Genomic DNA, 21,903 nt, shown 5'->3' on the forward strand with positions numbered 1-21,903 from the left:
AGTAGGCTCACTCTTCAGTCAGGGTCAGTTTTAATTTCATGCATTCAATTAGTTGCACTAACTAAGCCAGGATGTCTGATTGAAATTGATCGTAGTGCTGCTTTCTTAAACCTCCATTGAGGATAGCTTAGCTGAGTATTATTGATTTAGATCAATCAAGATTCAGCGTTTCTACATGTTCATGTTGACGATGTTTACACCAGTTTAGCAAAGCAAAATATGCTCAAATGCCTTCGGATTTTACCATTTCTAGGATTCGGAACGAAAGCAACTCCGAATACATTCGAACCATGGAAACTCATTGTGTAAGTTTTGCCTTTCCAGGTCATGCACCACACAGGAATAAAACATAACAAATAGCAAAGACAGTTTCAAGTTAGTTTTAAGCATAGTTTCCAAGTTTTAAGCAAATTCTATGTTACTCACTTCATCGTGAAGTTTTCCAAAATACTAGCGCATTAGAGTTACCTATCGTTGTCCATAGAGTTAGCAATGCTTTCTAGCAGAGCCAGCACAAATTTAGCCTTAATCATATCTAAGCAAATACAAATCAACAATCGCTAGCAAATCAGAATTTTAGAAACCACTCAGTTTTAAAAATGAGTAACACCTTGGAGTTATCTTGTATTGTTCCATTGAGTTAGCACTGCCTACTAGTAGCACCAGCACAAAGTTAGTCTCAATCAGATCTAAGTAAATACAATGAAAACTATTTTGTGCATCGAAGTTATCAAAAACACTCATGAAGTTATTCAAAAGAAATAGCACACTGGAGTTATATTATCTTTTTCCATAGAGTTAGCATTGCTTACTAGTGGCACCAGCACAAAGTTGGTTTTAATCAGCTAAAAGTGAATACAATAAATAACACTCTTTAGCATATCATACTTACCAAAATGAGGTCTTCATAATAAATGAGGTGACTGTGTAGCTGGTCCTTTATCTTCCACATGTACTCAAAAAACCCAAAGGAGTTTGTTCCCAAATGGCACGCCATCAGCATAAAGAACCAATATAAAATATCTGCTCAGCATCATATTTTCTATGTTTTCAACTTGTTGTTCAATCATGTCCCACTACAAGCCAAACAAAACATACAATATGACATCTCAGTTTTTTGTCAAAACAGAACTCAGTAATACACAGTTAGATTCATTAGACTCTAATTCACAGGAAAAAGCTTGAAATTATTTTTTGTTTTTATTTTCTCTGATATTGCTAAAAAAACTGATAAGTTCTAATAGTAACCCTGTAGCACACGTGGAGATTCCAGCTAGACCACCCTGTTTACTGTGATTACATAATAAAGATCTTTTTAAATTATAGAATAAAAGTTCAAAGAGCGAACAAGGTGATTTTAGTTTAAGTTTCTACATTTACAACCAAATTATTGGACATTTATAATGAGATGAGTTTTTCTAATTTTTGATTCCTATTATTATTAATATCTATTACAATTCAGAAAGAAAATTAGAATTATCTTCTCCTGATAAATATAACCTCTAGCTGAGTTAAGTTACTATAAAATTAGTAGTTGCCTTGTCCTTGAGAAAGCAACTACAAAACATCCAAGACTTGAAGAAAACTTGCAATAGTAAACTATTTAAAATTGTTGGTGGCTAACAGTTATTTGTAAAAAACTTTAAAAGATAGCTCTTTTACTTTTGTTAAGTAAAATTTATCTGCAACATATTAAACAAAGCTTTCATGTGCTTAACTTCATAATAACTGATTTTTTTAACTTTCAAGGGATACAAAGGATTTTCATACATGGAAATACAACTACCGTAGTAAATAAATATCTTCAAAACCTTACCTTCTGAGATTCCATGTAAAATTATCATGGGCAGACATACTTTGGATTTCCAAGAACTAAAATACAGAATGATAGAGTAGAGAAAATGTAGTCCATAAGTCCATAGAGCAAAGCATAGAGCTAATCATGCAAAGTTGAAAATGGTGGCTGCGGTAAGATAATTACGTTACATTTAGTTAGTGTAACAATAAACACAGATCTACATTTTAATTCAAAACCAAAGAAAGATATTATTCTTTCTAAATGTTTTAATAAATAAAATAACTTAAAAAAAATTATTTTTTCAAACATTGGTAATTAGTTAGAGTTAATATTGCAACAACTTAAAGTAATATACAAAATGTTTCGTAAGTGAGTGATTTGTGACAGCTCATAAGGTGAGCTGATACAGCATAGATAACCATACTCGCACACGCACATATATTTCAAAGTGTTTAGGTGGTTGATTAGTTTGGGTGTTAGAGTGTTTTTTTACTAAGCCGAATATCATGTGTTCGAGTTATGTGGGAAAGAATATTTTACATCTGGTAGCTTCTGACAGACAGAAGGAGATACACACTCCTATTACAGAAAATACTCACACCCTGGCAGACTCAAATACCATATAAGATCATAGGAGGGCCATTGAAGTTCAGAGAATAACTATGTACTCAATTTATACTATGATAAGAGTCATGTCTGTCTGTCCGTCTGTCTGTCTGAAGCTGCAGTTCGATATAGCAAAATTGCATCGTGCAGGATTGGAAATCCCAGTCATCGGCTTTGTACATAGATATGCCAACCATTTAACCAATTGCTCCAAACTCTAGTTAAAGCTACTGGCTAGAAGTTGAAGCCTGTCACTGCAGAAGTTCAGCAAAAACATAGCTTTGTGCTGGATTCAAACCAGCAACATTTAGCATAAAGGATTGACACTAACAACTGAGCCAATCGATGACCCTATGGCATTCAAGAATAACTGTACATTCAATTATTACACCTGCCAGTTGCTCACATCACTCCAAGCCCAAAATATATTGGTAATTATAAAATTTTGGTAGGAAAATGTTTAGGGAAGCAGGGAGTATGACAGGTGGATATCCCAAATGTTGCTGGTTAATTCCTGAACAAAGAAGTCTGCTGCGCAACCTCAAAACGTGGCTTCAAAGAATGGCCATGGGTCATATTATAGTAAATGCCAGTAGCCTAAAAGTCCATAATGCTGTGGGAGATTGTCAGGTGTGTTGATAAAGCCCAAAGATTAAGCATGTCAAAAGTATTCTAAAATTCTGAAAGGTGAATGTTTAGTCAAGGTGGTTGTGAGTAAACTAAATGTTTGAAGGTAAAATCATGTATGGTATATTATTAATACTTTTGCTTCAGTTAGATAGATGTGAATATTGTTATAACTAAAAACTAGCTAAAATATATCATATGATAATGATAAACTTTATAACATCTGAACTGGTTAATTCAAGTAACAAGACTGGTACTTAAAGATGAACTCACACAATTTTTATAGATTTTACAAGAAATTATCGGTGGTTTTCTAGCATTTACAATTGTTTTTAGGCATTTTAACCACGATCAAGTTTGCTTAATTTTAATTTTGAAACATCCTGGCTGTCAGATCACCTAAATAATCAAAAAATGCTCACAATTAAAGAATAGCGATATTTTTATGTTAAAATTTACTGATATTGTTTAAAGTTCATCATTAGGACTTTCAGTATGCAAAACTGATATACATGCAGATGCTTTTTTACTGAATCCTACCTTTTCTTGTGTTATCATGCAGCTATAAACAAACAAATACCATACTGCTTATTGTTAGAAAAGTCCTGCTTAAGCTGAGAACCTTTACTATAATGAGCACCGCACACAAATAAAACATAACAAATAGCAGAGACACTTAGAGTTTCCAAGTTCGAAGCTAAGTCTAAGTTACCAACTTTATCTAGAAGCTTGTCAAAATAATAGCGAATTGGAGTTATTTATTCTTTTTCCATAGAGTTAAGATAATAAGTGCTATGTCTGTCCAAAACTACTGTTGCATGTTGAGAAAAACATTGCGTCACAGAGGGTTTTATCCTGCAACATTTCGCTCTGCCAGCAAGCTACTGCCAATTAATTAAACTAAAGTGGAAGTTAATCTTTGATTTAACAAGTAAGTAAAAGCTTTTACTGGGAATGGTTTCCAGGCTTTCTCAAGTGTTTTGCAAAGCATCAAATCTGTAACGGATGTTGATCACTCTCGGAGATGGGAAAAGTTGGTTATCATCGAGTTTGTTTACAGGAAACAGGAAACAAGTCCAACATGCAGAGACATTTACACTCCATGTATTCAGATGTTCCTCGAAATAGCACGGTCGTAGTCTCCTACTTAAAGTTGGTTCCTGAAATATTTCTTCAAGTTGTAATTAGAAATACTTTTTATGAACATCACACTTGATACTGAACTAGTCAATATTTAGGTTTTTTATGAAAGCTTTTCCAATTTTTTTAAGTTTCAAAATGTTTTTACTTTTTTGTGAGAATACAGAAACCCTTCTGTACTCCACTTGTAATATGCAGCCTCACCTTGGCGCTAATATTTTATAAACTTGCTAGCGGTAAGACTTGTGATTCCCGGGATTTATTTCAGGTTCAATCAGATAATCAGCAAGTGAGTGTTTAAAAGGCTGGTTCATGGGAACCAAGCAGAGTTCAAAGGAAGCAGTTCTGAAATCGGATTTTCTAGCAACCTGGAAGAAAGCACAAACCAAATGCCAGTGAAGTTTATATTTTTGGTTTTAGATTTAGAAGTTTGGTTACAATTGGCAAAAAATGTGGAAACAGATAACGTTCGTGCAGACTAAACTGCACACACACACGCGCGCGCGCACACACACACACATGTACAAACGCATACACAGACATACAGACACACACTCACACAGGCGCAAGCACACACGCTACGTTTTCACACACGTATGCAAGCACGCACGAACATTATACAAGCACGCGCACATACCACACACACATACGCGCACACACACTATGCATAGACATGCACAGAAGTCTATGCATAGACTCAAGTTTTTCTCAAATCAAGTTGTGTCTGTTTTATAATTTGATGAATTAGCTGTTTTTTATTCTCCCAAAAATTTCAAGCTCTGAACTCAAAAATAAAAAAGTCATTATGTTAGTTTAATTGAATAAAGTAATTAGGTTACACAGGCAGCACATTTCAAACAACCAGCGCATCTAGATAAATAACAATACTGGTCAAATCTTTTAAAAAATATCCGTTATAATGTACACAAAAATTATAAAACATTTAAAAACAGTTCTCTAGTCAGCTATCAATGCCTTTCAACCATAACACAAGCCTTGAGCAAAAGTCTAGACCCAATTAAGAACCATTGCTTCAGTAAGAATTAATTACTGTCAAGAAATACTAGTTAGTGCATAAATACATGTTATAAATGTAATAAGTGTATAGATAGGCTAAACATTGTAAGTAAAACATATCTACATTTTTGTCTCGTGTAAAGCTTAGCGAGCAGCGGAGTTACTAAAATATATAAAACATGGGAATGCAGTACGCTCTTTCAGTTACATTTTAAAAAGAAATTTATTCATATCAGAAAGGGCTGTCTTTTCCAACGGTCTACTGCTCAAAATACGCATCAAAGTGCTCATTGTCAGCAACCGTGATGTTGTCTTGCCATTCTCTAATTTTATACGCAAAAATATCTTTCATTTATATAAGCAAGTCTACACACAATATCGGTAAATACAAAATTTTTGTGACAAGTATTTGATTTGAGAAAATGCTCCGGCAAGTGAGGCTAACTTCTCTGACAAAGGGAAGCATCTGAACTATACTCACCAAACTTGAAGGAATTATTGTCAGTTGTATTATAGGCTGTATTATTCAATCTCAGTTTTTGTACATAGTGAAACTCAAACAATTTATTTGAGGCATTTTTGTATCCAATTCCAAACAGTTTCTGAAAATCTCGCTTCGGTTATCTTCTGCACCGGATAATCTTATCCAGATTTTTTTTGGTGTTGTTTGTACAATGGTGACTGTATGTGGTATTTTAAGCAGTGTAATATGATATTAAATGTTGAACACATTGCTGTACATTTTTATTTCACAAAGTGTGAGTGAAGCATATTCTACCATAAGCTTGGTTTCCGGATCTCATGATCTACACTAATTGATTTAGGTCACAATCAACCTAAGTATTAATTCATAAAGGCCTATCATAGCAGTTTTCGGCAAGGATCGTTTCCCTTTACTGCGGAACAATTAAAAACATCATGTTTCAGCTCTTGAACAATTACCTGTCATTCTACTGTTTGAAGTGGTAACCACTACGCTACTGCATTTATGGTTACTCTAACGAAATTCCTAGTCTAGCTAGCGCTATGAATAGGGTATTTATAAAAACCGTCCAAGAAATTTTCACTTGTTATAAAATTTCCTGTATGATTTAATATAGCTGGACTTGAAAAGGGCGTTTCCAGTGTTAATACCCTATTACAATAGTTTAAATAATTCATAACAATATCTATTTTTGTGTTAAAATAACCTGTTTTTAAACAATAGGTTGGGGTTCAAAAACCAGAGTGTATTAGACCGATTGTGAAGTTATCTTACCTTGTTTAAACATAAGTGCCAATATGCCCTTCTTTGGCTCCTCATCTGTACAAAGCTACAAACAGTACTAATGTATAAGTACAATTAGTGCAAAAATTTGCACACTGTACATGTAATCCGAAGACAGCAAGCTTTCAATCCAGAGCTTTCAAAATGTAAAGTCTTTTGTGGCAACACACCCAAACAGGTGATAGCGAAAACACAACCTAAGAGCACACTTTAGCTGTTGCATTTCTTATAAAAATCATAACGTATAAATTTGAAAGCTGGATTTCTAAATAATCACAGTTCAAGTAGACTCGCTTTTGGGTCATAGTCAGGTTTCAATTCATGCAGTCAACTAGTTGCACTGACTAAACCAAGATGTCTGACTGTAATTAATCGGAGCGCTGATTTTTTGAGCCTCCACTAGGGATAGCTTAGCTGATTATTATCAATTCAGACTAGTCAGGAGTCAGTGTTTTTACAAATTCATGTTCACAATGTTCACACTCATTTAGCAAAGCGAGATATTCTCGAAGGTCTTCGGATTCTCTCATTTCTAGGATTTGAAAAGATAGCAACTCCGAATTCATTCAAGTCATGAAAACACAGTATATAGGTCTTGGCTCACCATTTTGATGAATAAAACATAACAGATAGCAGAGACCCTTATAGTTTCCAAGTTCTAAGCTACTTCTATGTTACCAACTTTATTGTGAAATTCTCCAAAATAGAATCACATTGGAGTTATCTTATCTTTTTCTAAAGAGTTTGCATTGCTTTTTAGTAGCACCAGCGCAAAGTTAACCTTAATCAGATCTAAGCAAATACAAATCAACACTTGCGAGGAAATCAAATTTACTAAAACCAATCAGTTTTCAAAACGAATAACACCTTGGAGTTATCTTGTCTTGTTTCGTAGAGTAAGCACTGCCTCATAGTCGAACCAGCACAAAGTTAGCCTTAATCAGATCTAAGCAAAAACAATGAGACACATTTTTGCGCATCAAACTTATCAAAACCACTAATGAAGTTTTCCAAAATAAATAGCACATTGGAGTTGTTTTCTTTTTCCATAGACTTAGCTTTGCTTACTAGCAGCACCAGCACAAAGTTGGCTTCAATCAGCTAAAATTGAATACCATGAGACACTCTTTAGCAGATCTTACTTACCAAAACGTGGGTTTCTTAATTAACGAGGTGAACGAGTGTCCGGTCCTTTATCCTCCACATGTACTCAACAAACTCAAAGAAGTTCCCAGATGGCATGTCGTCAGCGTAGACATATATTTTAATATGTTTGTTCAGCATCATATTTTCCATGTTTCAAACTTGTCGTCTAATCATGACCTACTACAAGCCACACGAAACATACAGTATGACATTTCAGTTTCTTTTCAAAACTGAACTCAGTAATATGCAGTTAGACTCAATAGACTCTAATTCACAGGAAATACCTTAAAATTATTTCGTGTTTTTCTTTTGTCTGATATTAATAAACAACTGGTGAGTTCAAATAGCAATCATCTAGCACAAGTGGAGGTTCTAGCTAGGCCACCCTGCCTAATATGACTGCATAACAAAGATCTTTTTTTAATTTGGAATTAAATTTAAAAGACCGAGCAAAGAGATTCTAGTTCAAGATTTTTGATTCACAGCCAAATTATTGGACACTTATAATGAAGTGATCTAAATTTCAATTCCTTGCATCTAATGATTACCTTTTGGCAAAATGATTAGAATTATCTTCTCATGATAAATATAACTTCTACCTTAGTTAGGTGACTAAAGATTTACTAGTTGTCTTTTCCATGAGAAAGCAATTCTACAGAGCCTCAAAGATTTGAAGAAGACTCGCAATAGTAAATTATGTAAATTTTCTGGTGGCAGTCAGTTAGTTGAACAAAATCTATAGAACAATGATTATTTTATTTATGTTAAAGAATAATCATCTGCAATTTATAAAATAATATTTTTATGCACTTAACTTCATAATAACTTACTTTTGGTAACTTTCAATAAAATAAAGGAATTGATGCATGGAAAGACAACTAGTGTAGTTAATGACTATACTGAAAATCTTTCCATCTGAAATTCCATGTGGAAATATGATAATCAAATTTTATTTGAGTTTTGCAAAACTAAAAGACAGAATGATAGAGTAGAAAGATTGTAGTCGTAGCGAGTCCATAGAGCTAAACATAGAGCTAAACATGCAAATTTGGCAATGAAAGTTCTGATAAGATAATTGTTACACATTCTGTAGGAGCAACAATAAACACAAATCTACATATAACTCAAAAGTTATAGAGAGACATAATACTTTGTAACTGTTTCAACAAATAACATAAATTAAACAAGATATTCTCTTTTCAGACATTGTTCATTACAGTTAATATTATGACAGTTTTAACTAAAATATAAAATGTCTCATAGGGAAGATACTTGTGATAGCTCATAAAGTGTGCCAACAAAGCACAGAGAATAAGGCTGTGCACAAATATTCCACAAAGTGTTAGGTTATAATTGGTGAAGGTGGTAGAGTGTTGGGCTACTAAGCCAAATGTCAAGGGCTCAAATTCTGTAGGAAGGAATATTTTATTTGTAATGGTAGCTTTTGACATACAGAAGGATATACACACTATTATTACAGTAAAGGCTCGTACTATGTCAGACCCTAGTGCCATGTAAAACATGCATGTAGAGTGTGTCAATAATGTACATAGAATAACTATACACTCAATGTTCACTATAACCAGAACCATGTCTGTTCATCTGCAGCTGCAGTGTGGTGTAATTAAGATTGCATTGCACAGGATTTGAACCATCAGCCATATGCTTTGTAGATAATACATGTACACTAACCACTTTACCAACTGCTCTAACCTCTAGTAAAAACAACAGATAGGAGGTAGACGCCCTGCTAGTACAAGAGGTTAGGAAAAAACATAGCATTGAGCTTGATTCAAACCAGCAAATGTCAGCATGGAGGACTGACATTAACAAAACAGCACATCGATGACCCGCTGGAACTCCAAAATATATACCTTTAGTTATGACATCAGCTGATCACTCACTGCACACTAGACCCCAAGAGTACTAGTACTAGTAACTATAAAACTATGGTAGGATAATTATTAGGTCTGGGGTTGGAGTATGACAGGTGGATATGCCAAATATCCCTAGTTTGATCCCTGAACAAAGCAATATGCTGCGCAACTTCAAAATGTGACATCACAGGACGAACACGGTTCTTATTATAGTAAAGGCTAATACCATGACAGTCCAGTGTGCCATAACAGATCTTCAGGTTTGTCAATGAAGCCAAAACAGTAAGCATGTTATAAGTATTCCAAAATTCAGAAAAGTGAATGCTTAACCTAGGGGTTGTGTGTAAACTAAATGCTCGAAGTTAAGATTCTGCATGGTGCAATATTTCCCACACTATTTTCCCATAGCTTCACGCAGACAGACAGATGTTGCTCATGTTTTAGTAAAAACCAGCAAAAATATGTCATATGGCAATGCTAAACTTTCTAACATCTGAACTGGTTAACCCAAGTAACAAGACTGATTCTTGAATTTCAACTAATACAAAATTTTTATATAGACTTAATCAGAAAGAATTAGTAATTTTCTCTCAATTGCAATTGTTTTTCAACATTTTAACCATGATCAAGTTTCGTCAATTTTAATTTTGAAGCTTACTGGCTGTCAGATAACCTCAAACATCAGAAACAATGAAAAATTAGTTTTAACAGAAAGTATTAGTATTTTTTATTATTTCTAATTCTTTTCATGTTCTATGTTATCTGACTGCCAGGATGTTTCAGCATTAAAATCGGAAAAACTTGATAATGGTTAAAACATTCCGAAATGGTTAAAATGGTTAAAATGGTTAAACGCTCCAAAATAAAACGGGTGCAAAAATATGTCACAAGCTGTCATCGTTGCTATCGTATGAAGTAGCAGCATTACACGTTATCTATACTGTCGCTCCTGTTGCCACTATAGATGTTTTAATTGCAGTTTCACTTGGTATGATTATTTTAACAGCCTTGGGTCGATTTTCATCATGAAACATCCTGACAGTCAGGCCACCCCACACCTCAAAACCAATTGCAAAGACTAGAAAAGTATCGACATTTCTTGAAAAAAACCAACTAAAATTGACTAAAGGCTCACCGTTAAAGACATTCAGCACCAGAATCTGATATGCATTTAGATGTTTTTGAGAAAATCTACCTTTTTATGTGCTATCATACAGCTATAAAGAGCCCAATGACGTATTGCTTGTCGCCAGAAAAGCTTTACAAAAGCTGAGATATTTTACCATAACAAAACCGTGTTCATCTAAAGAAAATTGCATCGCAGAGGATTTGATCCTAGAACATTCAGCTATGCTATCGCTACCACCAATTTACTGAGCTTAAGTGTAAGTTTATCTTTGGTAAAAGTGGTAAATATGAGGCACTTACTGACAAACAGTTTTCTGGTTTTGCTAAACTTCTGGGAGAGCCTCAAATCAGTAATGGGAGTTGAGCACTCTTGGAGAGAGGAAGAGTCTTTAAACACCTTTGTGTGTTCAAGGGTACCTCAAATAACATGGTCATTATCACCCATGTAAAGTTGGTTCCTAAAATACTTTTTAAATTTGTAATTTGACAGAACTTTATAAACATAACCATTTGTTAGCGAGGCAGTTAATATTTAGGTCTTTGATGACCATTTTCAAATTTGTTTTAATACTTGAGAAAAGTTGATTTATTTGTTAAATTTAACCCCATCTGTGTTCCACTCTGTAACTTTCAGTCTCACATGGGTTCAAAATTTTCATGGAATTACTAGCAGTTAGCAGTAAACCTGGTGATGATAGAGATAAATTTCATTGCAATTCAGACAGCACGGAGGTGAGTATTTAATCAGACATCACGCAGGTGGGTTTTTAATCTGACAGCAGACAGGTGGGTATTTAATCAGACACCACACATGTGGGTATTTAATCAGATAGCATGCAGGTGGATATTTAATCAGACAGCACGCGGGTGGGTGTTTAATCAGACATCACGCGGGTGGGTTTTTAATCAGACAGCAGACAGGTGGGTATTTAATCAGACACCACGCAGGTGGATATTTAATCAGATAGCATGCAGGTGGGTAATTAATCAGACAGTACACAAGTGGGTTTTTAATCAGACAGCACACAGGTGGGTAGTTAATCAGACAGCACACAAGTGAGTATTTAATCAGACAGCACGCAGGTGGGTATTTAATCAGACAGCACGCAGGTGGGGATTTATTCAGACAGCACACAGGTAAGTATTTAATCAAACAGCACGTAGCTGGGTATTTAATCAGACAGCACGCATGTTAGTATTTACAAGGCTGGTTCATAGGAACAAAACAGGGTTTTGAAGCCACATATTTTTAGCCACAGAGCACATTAGTCTGAAGTTTGGATGAGTTCGAACTACACACACACACATGCACACACACGCGGGCACACACACACAGACAGAAAGCACAAGCACACACATGATATGAGGGTGAAGTTTGGTAAAAATCACAAAAAAATGTGAAAGTACATAAAGCACATACTTACCCACACACGCACACACCACCACCACACACCCGCACCCACACTCACCACCCTCACACACACACACCCACACGCCTGCACTCACACACATACATTTTCACAAGAATGAGAGAACTGGTTTTATTGGTAGAGATTAATTTTCTGTAGCAATGAAAGATTTAATAAATTGAATAACTAAATAAAATATACTCTGGAAAAGTTGACATTTGTAAACTTTCAAATGAGGAATTTAGTTTGAGCACAGAAAAATTTCAAATCAGATATTTTTCCTTTGGGAAGAAAATGATACCTCAGTGGGGATTCAAACTATTGTCTTATGATTTTGTACCTACTAGTTTTTTGTAGCTTGTCAACAAGAAGTCCTCCAACTTAAGCTTGTAGCATTTTATTGTCGCGTAAAACACACCAGCATCAACAATCATGGCTGGGATCTTTACAGAACCATATTCACTGGTGATGTGTTTGTTGCTTGTCTTGCCACCTCTAAGATTGCCTGGTACTTCTAATTATTCTATAAAATATATCTGAACGACATAATCGAGTTGAGGTCATGACTAGAATATCAGATTTAAATACAATGTGTTGCAACAACTTAGTTTTCAATAAATTCGCAAAATGAGAGTTTCTACGTAACAAGTCAGTTTCGAATAAACATGATTATTGTAGAAAGCTTCAGAGAGCTCACTATTGTTCTATGGTAATCTTTACTTCAGTTAGAAATTATCCATGCTGCATTAGCTTACATTATAACAATGCAAACAAAGTGAATGTTTTGCTAAAAACCAATAACTAGCATTTAGCAAATCAAACCTAGCAAATATGTTTTAGCAAATTAATTTACTGGCAACTAGAAAATGCAAGCTAAGCAACTAACAACTGGCAAATAACAAATAAAACTTGGCAATTAGCAACTGTCTAAAAAACTATGAATAGTTCTATGATTGAAACCCTGAAGCTAAACGACAATGAACGGTTCCATGATTGAAACGTGAAAGCCAAATAGCTATGAATAGGTCTGTGATTAATTAAAAAGCTATGAACAGATTTAGGTGTGTAGAACAAGTATATGATAAACAACAGGTAATAAAAGTGTGACTTTAGCAGGCAGCCATGCTTACTGTATGTGGTAGTAGTAATGGACACTGAAGTAAGTTTACGAGTGGATTTACTAGTGGCAGTAGAACATACCAATTAGTACAGAGCACAAGTGATAACTAATACTACTATTACTGCTCAGAGCAAAAAATGAAGAAGTTGTGTGCTCATGGCTTACATACAGTATGGAATAGAAACAACCCTAATGCTGTGACCTTTAGTTAACCATGTCAGCATGTAAAAAGTCTATATTTGTGTGTTTCTATTTTAAATTCTCTTCTTATAACCAATATGAAACACATTCAAAGTATGATTTAAATACCTAAACGTCAATGACATTAAGGCAAATAAATAAAACTATTGTGTCGAAAGAGCATCGCGAACGGGGCCGGTGCCAATGTGATTATCGGTTGCCAGGCTAAGCCAGGCCTGCCCCGTATGCTCGGAGGTCTGGCTGGCAATAGAGGGCCAATATGACTCGGCAGTCCATGGGTCACGTTGGTAGAACAAAGAATAACTTGTTACGGCAGGAAGCAGAAACCGCAACGAGGCGGAGCCAAAGGATGAGAAAATTATAAAAGATAGAACGTTTTAGAGAAGCAGGCAAGGCGGCGCAGCTCCCTGCATATGACAGTTATTGTTTATTAGTACTTGGTTATTCTTTATGTATGCATGCTTTGACCACTGTTATGATGATGCAAATATATTTATTCTATAAATATATGTTTATGCTCTGATAATAAATCAGTTTTCTTTATTTATTCGACTTGTGGATAAAGTGAAGGTGACACAGTACAATCTTTCACCGACTGTTGCATAAACCAACTTCGCTCATATTTTAATATTTTACTCATTTTAAATTTTGAGTAAGCTAGTTTGAACCACTTTACTGCTATAATAGACAAGCACACAAAAGCTCTAAGAGATTGGCATTATTTACACTGCTTATAAAGTTAAAACACAAAACCAGGGTTATTATTATGTTGGGAGCTTCAAATAGCGCCATATCGACTTTTATAATTGCTATACACTATATTTCCATAAATGCACATGTTGTAGAATTGAACATGTGTGCATGTTGATATACTGTGTGATGAGTGTTTTAATGTAATTTCCCAGTCGCGGATTAACATGGGTGTTTTGATAAATAATATGGGTTATTCTACTCCAGAGGTAATAGCAGAGCATTTTTATCTTGCTTAGCAGCACTTTTTCAAAATATAAATTACTGAATTGTGAATAATCTTTGAAATTGAATAGCTTGCATATCATTAACAAATGCTGCTTCCGTCCTTCCCAAGCATGAAGTGTTGAGAAAAAATGGTGGAGAACAAAATTGACTTGACCTGCGGATCCTTGCCGTTTTCATGTTATGAATAATAACAATGGGAAGATTATCTGATTCAAGGAGATTGATATACCTGTAGATTGACATGCACTATTTTTCTATTTAACTCATTCGCAGCTATCAAGAGTTAACTTTGCTCGTAGCTAGGCTACCAATGCAAGTTATCTCACTTTGGAAAATTACCCATTCCATGTACAGCTGCTGTTTCCAAGTTATAGAAGAATATTCATGATTTTATGCGAAGTAAAATTTTTGGCTAATCAGAAAAAACGTACAAATATGTCTCAATGAAATCTTTGGCAAAAGTTATAACCAAAATACTAAACCCATACCGACGTCGACCTTTCAACTCCAGAAGTAAATATGCATATTCAGAAGTGCTAAGACAGTGAAAGACTGCATAAATCAAATAAAGAATAACAAATTTTTATTGTTTGAAATTTTTCATTAACTTTTAATTTTGCTAATCTAAATCGTTTTGCTCGCATGAAAATGCACTTTTAGGTAGTCACCCGGTTAGTCAGACCAAAGTTATCATCACCTTTGATAGAGTCACATTGATGCTTAGAGCTGTTTATGTAGTCTGAAAAATCAATAATAGACTTATAGAAGATATCATTTTTAGTTGAAACATGTTTATGACAGTTTATTTGAGTTATGATGGCATGTAAATTTGCAATGATTTGGTTTGAAGGATGCCACTTCGCTGGACCAGTTCGAAACTGGAGTTTCATGACTTTTACATTCATGACTAACTGTTACATATAAAAACTACTATTTATAACTTTGCATCGTATAAAGCAAAACAATATTTTTGGCTAAATTAATCATATTTTTAACATTTTTATTGTAAAATTCTAACTTTGTTTCAGCGAGTAAAGTTTTTTTCGAAATCAGTGATTTTGAAAAACTACCTTCTTTGAGACACATGTATACATGCAAGTAATATAAAGTGTCTATCTTATTTTTGTATCATTTAAAAAAAGACCGGCAATTTTTAAAATTGAATTGCAAACTTAGCTTAATTAAGTTTTTTGCAGTAGTAATTTAAATTAGAGCATGTTTTTGAAAATTTGAGAAATGACTGATAATTGAGGTAGATCCCGTGAAAGTTAGTCTGTTGCGAATGAGTTAAAATTAATGATGTGATCAACAGAAGCTACTGTTACCAGCTGAGACATTGTGTCTGACATTTTCATCTCAAGCAAGCTAGTGTAACTGCAGTAGTATCTATTTCTAATGGCTATTGACTAAGTCAACTAGCATTTTGCCAAGAGACTCCCCATATTTTTAAAGCGCTGTTTAGTGTTTGATACTATGGAGTAGAATATAATATAAACTATTAATGCTCAGCATCACTCATTATTTTAAAAAAAATTGATATTTACAAGTTTAAAAATTCAGCAATAAATATGCATTAAGAGAAATATTTAAGAAATATGATAGATAAAAAATATTCACTACCATCTATTGACCCTATCCTGTGACCCGAATCTTTAATCTCCTGAAGACAAACTGTGAGTGACTAAACCTAATTCTCAGTTCATTGGACTAGTGAACTTTTAATTAATAATTTCATGTATTAATAACTACTAATATCCCATATATATTATTTATTAAGTTTATACAATACTATCAGTAATCCCAGTGTTGCCCATGATTACTGTAATGTTCAATTAAATCCTCCACAGCCCGCGGCCAGATTTTCAACACACATTGCTATGTTGCTTTCCGGACAACAATTCATGAGCAAATTCATTGAGGTCAATCTGACTAAAATCATGTAATTGAACTGTTATAAATTTCTAATTAGATAAACCGGGTGCACAATTTATTGGAAAAGAAGTTGTGAGGTGCCTCATTGAAGTTTAGTTGGTGTGACTATTAAGAATTTTATAAGCCTCAAAATCAAAGATATTTCAAAAAATGTGGAGAAACCAACTGCGCTTATGAAAAAACTCATGTTGATGTAAAATAAATATTGGTAATATTAGTATCATTTTGTAGAGAATCTTTGATTAATTAGTTTTCTGATTAGTTCATTAATATCTAACAAACGATTTTTAAGTTATGACCAAAAGAATGAAATCACTCAGGCAAAAAACAAAACTCTGAAAACAGAATTTTTCAGCTACGTAGGTTCAAACTTACTCAAGATAATCACTTTTTTTATTATGCTGATTTGGAATTGTGAGCACGTTAAGCTACCTTACAGTTTTTTCAAAGGACATTGAATAGTGTTTTGATTGAAATTGGCATGAAACAGACTAACAGACAGTGCATTGTTGATAAACATTAGAAAGCTACAACAACTGCGCGCTTATTATTGACCCCTGGGTTAATAATTAGCAGCACAAACTCATGAGACTTATCAGCATTCTTAACTTTAACACATATTGAACTGCTTCAATCCAAAATAAAAATGACTGAAGTGTGAGAATGTTTTTATAATGTTTTAACGTGTACGGCATTGTCTTGGGAATCATTTAAAAGTACTATTTCTATCATTTGCAAATATGAAACTTTCGATAAAGATTTTCGAGTAACCAAGCTTGCTTGCCTTGCTTTTGATTGCCATGACTTTTGATTGGCACATCATAGAAACATAGTGATTGAACTCAAATGATAGGATTTTGGCAACAGACAGCCACTGAATTCCCATTCATTGTATACAAATATTCAATACTCTAAGTACCATTAGGTGAATGCACACAAGTACATACAATACCAATCCTCACACTAAGTGAGCTAGTACCAAGTGTGCTATGTAAAAATAGTAAAGCATGTCCGGACCCTCTATAGGATATGGTCTGACACTAACAAAGTCATGGGCTGTCACACACCAGTTTCCTACACACACTAGTAAAATCATATTATTACCATTTATTTTGTAGTGATATTACATTGATCATGTTATAGATGGAGTACAAACTATCCATTATTCTCATAACACCCTCCACCAACTGCTGACTAACCTATGCAGATGACGTTAGTTTCCTATCTCTCTATCATTATCATGGTTTATAGTTATCTTCGATTGAACAGCAACTTGTTGGAACTCCACATAGGCTGCCAAAATTGAAAATCGAGAAAACAAGTTTGCCTTGGAAGAGATGCACTTGCATGTTAATTTAAACTTCACAAAAGCGATTTAATGAAAATAAAAGATTTTCTATATCAATTGCAATGGTCATCTTTTTATCTTGTTATCTTTTTGCCTCTTGTCTATTTGGTCTCTGACCACTCAAAACTCCAGGAATATCACTATGTTTCCATGCATAAAATGGGTTCGGAGTCGCTCACTGCTGACAAATTTGCACCCTACTTCCAATGAACCAGAGTTGCACTATATAAATCTTTCAGCAGTTCACAGTGCATTCCTAACAACAAGAAAAGTTAAAGTAGACTTGCTTCCGGGTCAAGGACAATTTTCAAATCATGCAGTCAAATAATTGCACTAACTAAGCCAGGATGTCTGATCGTAATTGATCGTACTGCTGATATTTTGCCCACCACTGGTGATAGATTAGCTTTGTATTATAGATTCAGATCAATCAGGATCAATCATTATTGATTCAGATCAGTCGCTTCGACAGATTCATATTCACGATGGGCACACTCACTTAGCAAAGCAAAATATGCTTGAATGCTTACGGAACTTACCATTTATGGGATTTGGAAGAAAAGCTACTCCGAATTCATTCCAAGCATGGAAACATGGTGTAAGTCTTGGTTTTCTAGTTTATGCACAACACAAAAATAAAATATAATAAATAGCAGAGATACTTATAGTTTCCACGTTCCAAGCTAGTTCTAAGTTACTAACTTTATCGTGGCATTTTCGAAAATAATAGCACCTTGAAGTTATCTTATCTTTTTCCATAAAGTTAGCATTGCTTCCTAGTAGCACTAGCATAAAATTTGCTTTAATCAGATCTAGGCAAATCCAAAAACACTCGCTAGCAGATCAACTTTGCCAAAATCACGCAGTTTTCAAAACGAATAACACCTTGGAGTTAATTTTTCTTGTTTCATAGAGTTAGCCTACTAGAAGCACCAGCACAAAGTTAGCCTCAATCAAATCTAAAAAAATACAATGAGACAATATTTTGCTCATCAAACTTATCAAAACCACTCATGAAGTTTTCCAAAAGAAATAGCACAATGGAGTTATTTTTTTCTTCTTCCATAGAGTTAGCATTGCTCACTAGTACCACTAGCACAAAGTTGGTTTCTATCAGCCTAAATGGGAATACAATGAGACCCTCTTTAGCAGACCATGCTTACCAAAATGAGGATTTCATAATAAATGAAGTGAATGTGTGGCATGTCCTTTATCCCGACATGTACTCAACAAACTCAAATAAGGTCCCAAATGGCATGTCGTGAGTGTAAAGAACCAATATAAAATATCTGCTCAGCATCATATTTTCTATGTTTTCAACTTGTTGTCTAATCATGTCCCACTACAAGCCAAACAAAACATACAATATGACATTTCAGTTTCTTGTCAAAACTGAACTCCGTAATACGCAGTTAGACTCATTAGACTCTAATTCACAGGAAAAACCTTAAAATTATTTTCTGTTTTTTATTTTGTTTGATATTAACCAGAAAACTTGTAGGTTTTCTCAGGTAAACTCATAGCAATTGTTTAGCAAACTTGGATATTTCAGCTAGGCTACCCTGCCTAGTGTGATTGCATAACAACAACTTTTTTATGTTATAAAATTAAATTTAAAAGACCGAAGCAAAGTGATTTTAGCTCATGGTTCTACATTTACAACCAAGTTGTTGGAAACTTATAATGAAATGATCTAATGTTCAATTCATTGCATCCAACGATTGCAATTTGGAGAACAAATTGAGAATATCTTTTCCTGATAAATATAATTTCTAGCTTAGTTGGGTGACTAAAAGTTTAGTAGTTGCCTTGTCCATGAAAAAGCAATTTCACAAAACATCAAAGATTCTAGAAGATCTAGAAGCATGGAACACATTAGAGTGAAATTAGGATATATTTGACATACACTCGCGTGAACGCACACACACAAAAAGCACAGATCATATGAGGGTAAAGTTTGGTAAAAAGCGGCAAAGAATGTGGAAATACATTACAACCACACAGATTAGCAAACACACACATGCACACACACGTACACCCGCAATACACACAAATGCACACACACCCTCATACACACACACACACACGGACACGCACGCACGCACACACACGCACCCACACACACATGCACATACACACAAAAACATGTACAGCGCAAACACATAAACACATACACACATATATACACACACATACACACATACATACACACACCCGCAACCTCACCTGCACCCGCATTTACACACACATATATACACACCCACATACACGCGCACACGCACGCACACACATACACGCACACTCGCGCGCACACTCGCGCACACACACGCACATACACGCACACACATACACGCACGCACACACACGCGCACACACATACAGACACAGACCTACATATGCACACACTTACACACACACAATAATAATAAAGTGGGTTTTATTAGTAAAGATTAATTTTCTGTAGCAATGAACCATCTTTATATCAGATCTTTTTCCTTATGGGAAGAAAAGATAAACCGTAGTGAAAATTCAAACTACTGACCTAAGATTTTGTACCTACTATTTTCATGTAGCTTGTCAACAATAAGTCCTCCAACTTGAGCTTGTAGCAATTTAGCGCCGCATAAAACACATCAGCATCGACAACCATGGCTGGGATCTTTACAGAGCCATCTTCACTGGTGATGTACTGGTTGCTTGTCCTGCCACCTCTAAGATGTGCTGGTACTTCTTTTTTCTTCTATAAAAAATCTTTAAATGACACAATCGAGTGAAGGTTATGACTAGAATATCAGATTTAATTTTGAAGTGTTGTAAATACAGTGAAACCCGGATAACTCGCCCTCAGATAGCTCGAACACATGGTTAACTCGAGCGGATTTGTTTGGTCTGTTCCCACTCAATGATAAGTTGCTTTAGATAACTCAACCTTAACATTGTTAACTCAAATAGTTTTATGCCCAACGGCTACCAAGAGGGTTGTTATCCCTTTAGAATATCACTTTATTCTTAGCCATAAAGGTAAACATCAACTTTTAGTAGTTCATAGGCGCCATTATTAACACTATCAACAAAATATTTTTGTTAACGACTTTTTTAAAGGTGTGCATAAAAATAAAATTAAAAAAAACATATGCTTGGGGAGAGCCCTTCGTAAGCAAGGAGAAGCAAGGTAACCATACGATAAACTTGAAAAAAAAGTCGACAAAACTGTTTTTTTTGTAAAACGCTCAAAAGAAAAATGTGTCTTTTTTCAGAGCGTTTCAACGGCGATCAGGTTTTGCCTATTTTAATCTAAAAACGTGCTGACGGTCACATCACCTAAAACAAACGAACAAACAAATGTCAAGTAATAAGAAAATATTTATACTTTCTGATACAACTTGTTAAAACGTTACACGAGAGGCCCTTTAACTTGCAATAAGGAATCAATGCTTTTGATTTATATATTGTTTGTACATGTACTGATAAATACATGCACTTGAAACAGTGTTCTCATAAACTTGAACGCTGTGATAACTCGAACAATTTCTCTCGGTCATGTGAAGGTCGAGTTAGCTGAGTTTCACTGTATTTAGTTTTGAATCAATCTGCAAAAACAGACTTTCTAACTACAAACTTAGTTTTAAATAAACATGATTCTTGAAGAGATGTTCAAATAGCTCCTTATTATTTTATGGTAATGTTTAACTCACTTAGAAATTCAATATGTGGCATTAGCTTACCTATTAACAATACAAACAAAGTGAATGTTCTAGTAAAAAACCAATAACTAGCATTTAGCTAATCAGAGCTAGCAACTGTTAACTAGCCAGTAAATCCTCGCATTTAGCATAGCACAGCAAGCAACTATCAAATAACATTAGCAAATATGTTTTGGCAAATTAACCTACTGAAAACTAGCAAATTCAAGCTATCAACTAAAAGCTGGCAAATAGCAAATATAACTCGGTAACTAGCAACTGGCTAAAAGACTATGAATAGTTTTATGATCGAAACTCTGAAGCTAGAAGTCAATGAAAAGTTCTATAATTAAAATGTGAAAGCTAAATGGCAATGGATTGATTGAAACCTTGAAAACTATGATCAAATTTAAGTCTGTAAAACAAGCATATGATAGCCAACCAGTAATAAAAGTGTGACTTTGACAGGCAGCCATACTTACTGTAAGTGATAGTAGTGGTAGACATGGACCTGAGCTCAGAAGTCGTTGTACTAGTGCTAGAAGAATCTCCAAAATAGTACATAGCACAAGTGGTAAAATCTAATCTTCAACGCATCACCTTCCAATCTAATCAATTAAATGTGT

The 21,903-nt window shown here is 34.6% G+C and overlaps 2 protein-coding genes and 1 long non-coding RNA gene across 9 annotated transcripts in view; 1 reads left to right on the top strand and 2 right to left on the bottom strand.

Annotated features, from left to right (window-relative positions):
* The window catches only part of LOC137398898 (uncharacterized), a 194,923-nt gene that overhangs the window by 46,827 nt on the left and 126,193 nt on the right, over positions 1–21,903 (top strand). The window lies entirely within an intron of this gene.
* Positions 1–21,903, bottom strand: part of LOC137398899 (sulfotransferase 1A1-like) — a 209,476-nt gene that overhangs the window by 26,181 nt on the left and 161,392 nt on the right. The gene's annotated exons all lie outside the window — the stretch shown is intronic.
* LOC137398901 (uncharacterized) lies at positions 3,987–21,828 on the bottom strand. 3 transcript variants are annotated; one of them, XR_010979047.1, is made up of 6 exons: positions 21,760–21,828; positions 20,155–20,303; positions 10,907–11,064; positions 7,602–7,781; positions 6,447–6,501; positions 3,987–4,191 (listed from the first exon to the last, which is right to left on the bottom strand). It is a non-coding gene; the product is annotated as an uncharacterized lncRNA (long non-coding RNA). The 3 variants fall into 3 exon arrangements; XR_010979048.1 differs by lacking the exon at positions 21,760–21,828 and having other exon boundaries at positions 10,907–11,023; positions 20,155–20,331; XR_010979046.1 differs by lacking the exon at positions 21,760–21,828 and having other exon boundaries at positions 20,155–20,331.

Source organism: Watersipora subatra, chromosome 6, assembly GCF_963576615.1.
Source record: "Watersipora subatra chromosome 6, tzWatSuba1.1, whole genome shotgun sequence".
Taxonomy (NCBI): domain Eukaryota; kingdom Metazoa; phylum Bryozoa; class Gymnolaemata; order Cheilostomatida; family Watersiporidae; genus Watersipora; species Watersipora subatra.